Genomic DNA, 8,842 nt, shown 5'->3' with positions numbered 1-8,842 from the left:
GGAGGCAAAGAACTAGAAAGTCATTTAAGCTTTGGCATTTATCTAGGCCGGAGATGATGATGCCTGTGATTGGTTGATGGTGGGAGAGAGGGAACAAAGTGAGTATGGACTCAACATTTAGGAAAGACAATCCGAGGGACGTCTAGGAGTGGGATTCTAGAGTAAGTACCAGGTTTTTGACTTGAGCAAATGGGTGGTTGGGGTGCCATGTAATGAGTAAGCTAAGGAATTGGAGGGGAGGGGGCAGGTTCTCTTGGGACATGTTAAGACATGCTTTGGTGGTGTACATTTAAGATGATGTTATGCAGGCTGTTGGGTACTAGCCTGGACTGGAATAGGAATTTGAAAGATGTAATGTAGATGGCTCTTAAATGTGTGAGATCACCCAGGAAGAGAATCCAGAGTAAAGAGGGCTCAAGACAGCTTGATGAGCTCCCAACATTTAGAGACCAAGTAGATCGGGAACCAACAAAAGAGACATAATGGAAGCCAGAGGGGAAGGAGGAAAACCAAGAGGGTTTTATCCCAAAAGCAAAAAAAACATTTCAAAAAGGAAGGTGTGTCAACTATCAAATGCTGTTTTGAGACTAAGAAAGATGACAGGAAAACAAAATGGAGGGAGATTGTGACAAAATTCTTATGGAAGGATAGGGATGGAAGCCAGGTTGGTGAGAACTGAAGAGTCAGTGATCAGAAATGACCCAGAAATCACACTTTTCATATCCATCCTAAACAAAGTATCATTTGGAAAGAAAAATGTCCAAGGATGATTGTTGCAGCATTGTTTATAGCAGCACGAAATTGGATCCCCATCAATAGAGAAATAGTTGAATCCAATATGATAAATCCTTTCTAGGTAATGTAGAATTTGAAATAAAATTCCTATTTATGGCAAGACAAGAAAAATCTAAACATAAAAGTTCTTCTCTGCCCTTTGGCCTCCCCTCTCTCCTCACTGTGCATTGTGTATCCACATGACGCATTGACCAAACCTCCCCCATCAGCAGGAATACCTGTTCAACCGTAAACAGCAACATTCACCTAGCATCAATAAGACAACTTCTTAAAAGATAATATTTCTTCTTGATCTTGTAAAGGGTCACATGACCTACCACAATGGCACTCAAATCTGGATTATGTAAACTGTCATTAATGCACCAGTTAATGTACAACCCTCTGTCTCAAAAAACATATAAACTGTCTTGACTTGTAACAGGTGGAAGAGTTCTCAGAGCTTTCTGAGATGCTCTTCCCAGGTTATAATCCTCAAATTTAGCTGGAATAAAATTTTCCAATTTTTCTTAGATTAATTTTTCGTCAACAATAAAGAGTTATTAATACTGAAATAGGAAAATTTCAAAGTCACTGAGTGAAAAAAGTTACAGAATGTGAACAATACAGAACAGTACAATTTTATTTGTGTAAAACACAAGACATGCTAGATACCTCAGTAGGTAAATCTGCGTGTAAATTAACATGAGAAGATCTTGAAGGAAACATTTCTAGCCAGAGCAGTGACTTCTGGAGAGGAGGGTAGGTAGAGATTGATGAGTTTTAGTTTTATCCATAAATGTTTGGATTTTTCATAACAAGAATGTACTCATGCATTACTACAAGTTAAAAAAAAATAATAGATTGTAAAGATGGGGAAGCAGGGTCTGTAAAACTCATGCAAAATTTTCTCTAAAGTAGAGCTGAGAGATAATAGACATTTTCTGTATAAGACAGTGGGTTTGCTAGCATGCAAATGGAAATGATACAGAAATAGAGATCAATTTTGTGGGAAAAAGGATTCCTGAAAAGGAATTCTTTGTGTAGTCAAGAAAGAATGGGTGGGGGGAGCTTTCAGGAGACAAGATGGAGGGAATAGGAGGACCTTGCGCTCACCTCCTCTCATGGGCACACCAAAATCACAACTGCTGGACAACCATTGATTAAAAAGACTGGAATCGGGGCTTCCGTGGTGGCACAGTGGTTGAGAATCTGCCTGCTAATTCAGGGGACACAGGTTCGAGCCCTGGTCTGGGAGGATCCCACATGCCGCAGAGCAGCTAGGCCCGTGAGCCACAATTACTGAGCCTGCGTGTCTGGAGCCTGTGCTCTGCAACAAGAGAGCCCACGATGGTGAGAGGCCCGTGCACCGCAATGAAGAGTGGCCCCCGCTTGCCACAACTAGAGAAAGCCCTCGCACAGAAACGAAGACCCAACACAGCCAAAAATTAGTTAATTAATTAATAAACTACCCCCAACATCTTCTTAAAAAAAAAAAAAAAAGACTGGAATCTACCCATGAAAGATATTCTACATCCGAAGGCATAAAGAAGAAACCATGAGACAGTAGGAGGGGTGCACTTGCAATATAATCAAATCCCTTACCACCTGGGTGAGCAACCCATGAACTGGAGAATAATTGTATCACAGAAGTTCTCCCACAGAAGTGACAGCTCTGAGTCCCATGCCAGGCTCCCCAGCCTAGGAGTCTGGCAGCAGGAGAAGGAGCCCCTAGAGCATTTGACTTTGAAGGCCAGTGGAGCTTAATTGCAGGAGCTCCACAGGACTGGGGGAAACAGAGATTCCACTCTTGGAGGGTGCACACAGAGTCTCACACACACTGGGTCCCGGGGCAAAAGCAGTGCTTCCATATGAGCCTGGGCCAGACCTACTTGCTGGTCTTGAAGGGTCTCCTGGGGAGGCAGGGGCAGCTGTGGCTTCCCTGGGGTCATAAAGGCTGGTGGCAGACATACCAGGGACCTATGTGAACTCGGGCTGGAGGCAGATTTTGGGTCCTTGGCACCAAGACTTGGCCCCACCTAACAGCCTGTAAACTCCAGTGCTGGGACGCCTCAGGCCAAGCAACCAACTGGGCAGGAATACAGCCCCAGCCATCAGCAGACAGGCTGCCTAAAGACTTTCTGAGCCCACAGCCACCTCTAGACATGCCCCTTGACACAGCCCTGCCCACCAGAGGGTCAAAACCCAGATCTACCCATCAGTGGGCAGGCACCAGAAGCAAGGAAACTACTATCCAGTAGCCTGCAGAACTGAGTCTGCAAACAGGTCAGAACCTACCCTGGGACCAACTGGTCCCTGCCCCTTGGGTGACCAGAGGGGATTGTACTGCTGGGACACATAGGACATCCCCTATGGGGGGCCACTTCTCCAAGGTTGAGAAATGTAACTAAGCTACTACATACATAAGAATCCAAATAGAAATTTATACAAAATGAGAGAGGGCTTCCCTGGTGGCACAGTGGTTGAGAGTCCGCCTGCCGATGCAGGGGACACGGGTTCGTGCCCCAGTCCAGGAAGATCCCACATGCCATGGAGCGGCTGGGCCCGTAAGCCATGGCCACTGAGCCTGCACGTCGGGAGCCTGTGTTCCGCAGCGGGAGAGGCCACAACAGTGAGAGGCCCACGTACCACAAAAAAAAAAAAAAAAAAAGCAAAGGAATACATTCTAGATGAAAGAACAGATAAAACCCCAGAAGAACAACTAAGTGAAGTGGAGATAGCCAATCTTCCCGAGAAAGAGTTCAGAGTAATGATTGTAAAGATGATCCAAAAACTTGGGAAAAGAATGGATGCAGAGAGTGAGAAGTAGCAAGAAGTTTTTAGCAAAGAGAAAATGTAAAGAACCACCAGAGTTGAAAATATAATAACTGAAATAAAAAATACACTAGAAGGAATCAATAGCAGAGTAACTGAGGCAGAAGAACAAATCAGTGAGCTGGAAGAGAGTGTTGGAAATCACTATCACAGAACAGAATAAAGAAAGAATGAAAAGGAATGAGAACAGTTTAAGAGACTTATGGGACAATGTTAGACACAAAAACATTCACGTTATAGGGGTCCCAGAAGGAGAAGAGGGAGAGAAAGGGCCTGAGAAAATATATAAAGAGATAACAGCTGAAAACTGCCCTAACACAGGAAAGGAAACAGTCACTTCCACTCAAGTCCTGGAAGCACAGAGAGTCCCATACAGGATAAACCCAAGGAGGAACATGCCAATATACATACTAATCAAGCTGACAAAAATTAAAGACGAAATACTAAAAGCAACAAAGGAAAAGCAATAACATACAAGGGAATCCCCATAAGAATATCAGCTGATTTTTCAGCAGAAACTCTGCAGGCCAGAAGGGAGTGGCATGATATATTTAAAGTGATAAAAGGGAAAAACTACAACCAAGAATACTCTACCTAGCAAGGCTCTCATTCAGATTTGACAGAAAATAAAAAGCTTTACAGACAAGCAAAAGCAAAAAGCATTCAGCACCACCAAACCAGCTTCACAACAAATGCTAAAGGAACTTCTCTAAGTGGAAAAGGCTACAACTAGAAACAAAATTACAAAATGGGAAAGCTCACCAGTAAAGGCAAATGTACAGTAAAGGTAGGAAATCATCCACACACAAATATGATACCAAAACCAGTAATCATGAGAGGAGGAGAGTACAAGTGCAGGATATTTGAAATGCATTTCACATTAAGACATCTGCAACTTAAAACAATCATGTATTATATATAGACTGCTATTTCAAAACCTCATGGTAACTGCAAACAAAAAGTCTATAATAGACATACACATGAAAAAGAAAAAAGAATCCAAACGCAACACTAAAAATAGTCATCAAATCACAAAAGAACAAAAGAGAAAAGGAAGAAAGAAGACCTACAAAAACAAATGCAAAACAATTAACAAAATAGCAGTAAGAACATACATATCGATAATTACCTTAAATGTAAATGGATTAAATGCTCCAACCAAAATACATAGACTGGCTGAATGGATACAAAAACAAGAGCAGTATATATCAATATGTTGTCTACAAGAGACCCACTTCATATCTAGAGACACATACAGACTGAAAGTGAGGAGATGGAAAAAGATATTCCAAGCAAAGGGAGATCAAAAGAAAGCTGAAGTAGCAATACTCACATCCAAAAAAATAAGACTTTAAAATGAAGAGTGTGGGGCTTCCCTGGTGGCGCAGTGGTTGAGAGTCTGCCTGCTGATGCAGGGGACACGGGTTCGTGCCCCGGTCCAGGAAGATCCCACATGCTGCAGAGCAGCTGGGCCCGTGAGCCATGGCCGCTGAGCCTGCGCGTCCAGAGCCTGTGCTCCACAACGGGAGAGGCCACAACAGTGAGAGGCCCGTGTACCGCAAAAAAAAAAAAAAAATGAAGAGTGTTACAAGAGACAGAGACACTACATAATGATCAAGGGATCAATCCAAGAAGAAGATATAACAATTGTAAATATATATGCACTCAACACAGGAGCACCTCAATATATAAGGCAAATGTTAACAGACATAAAAGGAGAAATTGACAGTCACACAATAATAGTGGGGGACATTAACCCAATTATCAATGGAAAGATCATCCAGGCAGAAAATCAATAAGGAAACACAGACTTTAAATGACAAGTTAGACCAGATGGACTTAATTGACATTTATACATTCCATCTGAAAGCAGAATACACATTCTTTTCAATTGCACACGGAACATTCTCCAGGATAGATCAATGCTGGGCGACAAAGTAAGCCTCGGTAAGTTTAAGAAAATTGAAATCAGATCAAGCATCTTTTCTGACCACAAAGCTATGAGATTAGAAATCAACTAGAAGAAAAAGACTACAAAAAACAAAAACATGGAGCCTAAACAACATGTTATGAAACAACCAATGGTTCACTAAAGAAATCAAAAGAGGAAATCAAAAAATACCTAGAGACAAATGAAAATGAAAACATGATGATCCAAAACCTATGGGACACAGCGAAAGCAGTTCTAAGAGGGAAGTTTATAGTGGTACAAGCTTACCTCAGGAAGCAAGAAAAATCTCAAACAACCTAACCTTCACCTAAAACAACTAGAGAAAGAAGAACAAACAAAACCCAAAGTTAGCAGAAGGAAAGAAATCATAAAGATAAGAGCAGAAATAAATGGCATAGAGACCAAGAAAACAATAGAAAAGATCAATGAAACTAAAAGCTGGTTCTTTGAAAAGATAAACAAAATTGATAAAACTTTAGCCAGACTCATCAAGAAAAAAAGGGAGAGGTAAAAAAATAAAATTAGAAACGAAGGAGAAGTTACAACTGACACAATAGAAATAAAAGGACCATAAGAGCCTACTACAAGCAATGATATGCCAGTAAAATGGACAACCTAGAAGAAATGGGCAAATTCTTAAAAAGGTACAATCTTCCAAGACTGAACCAGGAAGAAATAGAAAATATGAACAGACTAATTACAAGTTCTGAAATTGAATCTGTGATTAAAAAACTCCCAAACAAAAGTCCAGGATCAGATGGCTTCACAGGCAAATTCTAACATTTAGAGAGGAGTTATTCCAAAAAAATTGCAGAGGAAAAAACACTTCTGAACTCATTCTTTGAGGCCACCATAACCATACCGAAACCAGACAAAGATACCACAAAAAAAAAAACAAAAGAAAATTACAGGCCAATATCACTGATGAACATGGATGTAAAAATCCTCAACAAAATACTAGCAAACTGAATCCAACAATACATTAAAAGGATGTTACACCACAATCGAGTAGGATTTATCCCAGGGATGCAAGGATTTTTCAATATCCCCAAATCAATCAGTGTGATATACCACATTAACAAACTGAAGAATAAAAACCGTATGGTCCTCTCCACAGATGCAGAAAAAGCATTTGACAAAATTCCACACCCATTTATGATAAAAGCTCTCCAGAAAGTGGGCATAGAGGGAACTTACCCCAACATAATAAAGGCCATATATGACAAACCCACAACTAACATCATACTCAGCAGTGAAAAGCTGAAAGCATTTCCTCTAAGATCAAGACAAGGATGTCCACTCTTGCCCCTTTTATTCAAAATAGTTTTGGAAGTCCTAGCCACGGCAATCAGAGAAGAAAAAGAAATAAAAGTCATCCAAATTAGATAAGTAGTAGTAAAACTGTCACTGTTTGCAGATGACATGATACTACACATAGAAAATCCTAAAGATGCCACCAGAAAACTACTAATGTTCATCAATGAATTTGGTAAAGTTCCAGGTTACAAAATTAATATACAGAAATCTGTTGCATTGCTATACACTAACAACCAAAGATCAGAAAGAGAAATTAAGGAAACAATCCCATTTACCATAGCACCAAAAAGAATAGAATACCTAGGAATAAACCTATGCAAGAAAGCAAAAGACTTTTCTCTGTAAACTATAAGACACTGATGAAAGAAACTGAAGACAACACAAACAGATGGAAAGATATACTGTGTTCTTGGATTGGATGAATCAATATTGTCAAAATGACGATATTACCCAAGGCAATCTACAGATTCAATGCAATCCCCATCAAATTACCAATGGCATTTTTCACAGAAATGAACAAAAAAAAATTTAATTTGTATGGAAACACAAATAGCCAATAGCAATCTTGAGAAAGAAAAATGGAGCTGGAGGAATCAGGCTCCCTGACTTCAGACTATACTACAAGGCTACAGTCATCAAAAAAGTATGATACTGGTGCAAAAACAGAAATATAGATCAATGGAACAGTATAGAAAGCCTAGAAATAAACCCACACACTTATGGTCAATTAATCTATGACAAAGGAGGCATCTATACAATGGAGGAAAGACAGTCTCTTGTATAAATTGTGATGGGAAAATTGGACAGCTACATGTAAAAAAATGAAATTAGAACACTCTTTAACACCACACACAAAAATAAACTCAAAATGGATTAAAGACCTAAATATAAGACGGCTACTATAAAACTCTTAGAGGAAACATAGGCAGAACACTCTCTGATATAAATCGCAGCAATATCTTTTTTGATCCATCTCCCAGAGTAATGGAAATAAAAACAAACAAATGGGACCTAATTAAACTCAAAAGATTTGCACAGCAAAGGAAACCATAAACAAAATGAAAAGACAACCTACAGAATGGGAGAAAATACTTGCAAATGATTCAACCGACAAAGGATTAGTCTCCAAAATTTATAAACAGCTTATGCAGCTCAATATCAAAAAAACAAACAACCCAATCAAAAAAAAGGGCAGGGCTTCTCTGGTGGTGCAGTGGTTGAGAGTCCGCCTGCCGATGCAGGGGACACGGGTTTGTGCCCCGGTCCGGGAAGATCCCACATGCCGTGGAGTGGCTGGGCCCATGAGCCATGGCCGCTGAGCCTGCGCGTCCGGAGCCTGTGCTCCACAATGAGAGAGGCCACAGCACTGAGAGGCCCGCGTACCGCAAAAAAAAAAAATGGGCAGAAGACCTAAATAGACATTTCTCCAAAGAAGACATACAGATGGCCAAGAGACACAAGAAGATATTCAACATCGCCAATTATTAGAGAAATGCAAATCAAAACTACAGTGAGTTATCACTTCACACCAGTCAGGATGGCCATCAACAAAAAATCTATAAACAATAAGTGCTGGAGAGGGTGTGGAGAAAAGGGAACTCTCCTACACTGTTGGTGGGAATGTAAGTTGGTGCAGCCACTATGGAAAACAGTATGGAGGTTCCTCAGAAAACTAAAAATAGAATTAACATATGATCCAGCAATCCCACTCTTGGGCATATATCCAGAGAAAAACTTGGTTCAAAAGTACACATGCACCCCAATGTTTATTGCAGCACTGTTTACAATAGCTAAGACATGGAAGTAACCTAAATGTCCATTGACAGATGAATGGATAAAGAAGATGTGATATATATACAATGGAATGTTACTCAGCCATAAAAAAGAATGAAATAATGCCATTTGCAGCAACATGGATGGACCTGGAGATTATCATACTAAGTGAAGTAAGTCAGACAGAGAAAGACA

The sequence above is a fragment of the Delphinapterus leucas genome, chromosome 6 (assembly GCF_059928025.1).
Source record: "Delphinapterus leucas isolate spDelLeu-1000000601 "Yukka" chromosome 6, BTC_Dleu_Yukka2, whole genome shotgun sequence".
Taxonomy (NCBI): Eukaryota; Metazoa; Chordata; class Mammalia; order Artiodactyla; family Monodontidae; genus Delphinapterus; species Delphinapterus leucas.
Note: the sequence above shows the minus strand (reverse complement) of the source record.